We start from the raw sequence: 2,157 nt of genomic DNA, 5'->3' as shown, positions 1-2,157 counted from the left end.
ACTGAGGCAGAAGAACAGATAAGTGACCTGGAAGACAGAAAGGTAGAATTCACTGCCATAGAAAAGAATAAAGAAAAAAGAATGAAAATAAGTGAAGACAGCCTAAGAGACCGCTGGGACAACATTAAACACAACAACATTTGCATTATAGGGGTCCCAGAAGGAGAAGAGAGAGAAAGGACCCGAGAAAATATTTGAAGAGATTATAGTTGAAAACTTCCCTAACATGGGAAAGGAAATTGTCACCCAAGTCCAGGAAGCACAGAGAGTCCCAGGCAGGAAAAACCCATGGAGAAACATGCCTAGACACATAGTAATCAAATTGACAAAAATTAAAGACAAAGAAAAATTATTGAAAGCAACAAGAGAAAAACAACAAATAACATACAAGGGAACTCCCGTAAGGGTAACAGTTGATTTCTCAGCACAAATTCTACAAGCCAGAAGGGAGTGGCCCGATATATTTAAAGTGATGAAAGGGAAGAAACTACAACCAAGATTACTCTACCCAGCAAGGATCTCATTCAGATTTGATGGAGAAATCAAAAGCTTTACAGACAAGCAACCAGCTAAGAGAATTCAGCACTACCAAACCAGCTCTACAACAAATGCTAAAGGAACTTCTCTAAGTGGGAAATACAAGAGAAGAAAAGGACCTAAACAAGAAACCCATAACAATTAAGAAAATGGTAATACATACATATCGATAATTACCTTAAACGTGAATGGATTAAATGCTCCAACCAAAAGACACAGGCTTGCTGAATGGATACAAAAACAAGACCCATATATTTGCTGTCTACAAGAGACCCACTTCAGACCTAGGGACACATACAGATTGAAAGTCAGGGGATGGAAAAACATATTACATGCAAATGGAAATCAAAAGAAAGCTGGAGTAGCAGCAGTCATGTCAGATAAAATAGACTTTAAAATAAAGACTGTTACAAGAGACAAGGAAGGCCACTACATAATGATCAAGGGTCAATCCAAGAAGAAGCTATAACATTATAAATATATATGCACCCAACATAGGAGTACCTCAATACATAAGGCAACTGCTAACAACTATAACAGAGGAAATTGACAGTAACACAGTAATAGTAGGGGACTTCAACACCACACTTACACCAATGGACATATCATCCAGACAGATAATTAATAAGGAAATACAAGCTTTAAATGACACAATAGACCAGACAGATTTAATTGATATTTATAGGACATTCCATACAAAAGCATCAGATTACACTTTCTTCTCAAGTGCACACAGAACATTCTCGAGGATAGATCACATCTTGGGTCACAAGTCAAGCTTCAGTAAATTTAAGAAAATTGAAATCATATCAAGCATCTTTTCCGACCACAAGGTTATGAGATTAGAAATCAATTACAGGGAAAAAAATCGTGAAAAACACAAACACATGGAGGCTAAACAATACGTTACTAAATAACAAAGAGATCATTGAAGAAATCAAAGAGGAAATCAAAAAATACCTAAGGAGAAATGACAATGAAAACACGACGATCCAAAACCTATCGGATGCAGCAAAAGCAGTTCTAAGAGGGAAGTTTATAGCAATACAAGCCTACCTCAAGAAACAAGAAAAATCTCAAATAAACAATCTAACTTTACACCTAAAGGAACTAGAGAAAGAAGAAAAAACACAAAGTTAGTAGAAGGAGAGAACTCATAAAGATTCAGAACAGAAATAAATGAAAGAGAAACAAAGAAAACAATAGCAAAGATCAGTAAAACTAAAAGCTGTTTCTTTGAGAAGATAAACAAAATTGATAAACTTTTAGCCATACTCATAAGAAAAAGAGGAAGAGGACTCAAATCAATAAATTTAGAAATGAAAAAGGAGAAGTTACAATGGACATCGCAGAAATACAAAGCAGCATAATATCCCAGGGATGCAAGGATGCTTCAATATATGCAAATCAATCAATGTGACACACCATATTAACAAACAAGAATAAAAACCATATGATCCTCTCAATAGATGCAGAAAAAGCTTGGGACAAAATTCAACACCCATTTATGATAAAAACTCTCCAGAAAGTGGGCATAGAGGGAACCTACCCCAACATAATAAAGGCCATATATGACAAACCCACAGCCAACATCATTCTCAATGGTGAAAAACTGAAACC

The sequence above is a fragment of the Physeter macrocephalus genome, chromosome 4, assembly GCF_002837175.3.
Source record: "Physeter macrocephalus isolate SW-GA chromosome 4, ASM283717v5, whole genome shotgun sequence".
NCBI classification, from domain to species: Eukaryota; Metazoa; Chordata; class Mammalia; order Artiodactyla; family Physeteridae; genus Physeter; species Physeter macrocephalus.
The sequence above is the reverse complement of the archived record's forward strand: the minus strand, read 5'-3'. Positions refer to the sequence as shown.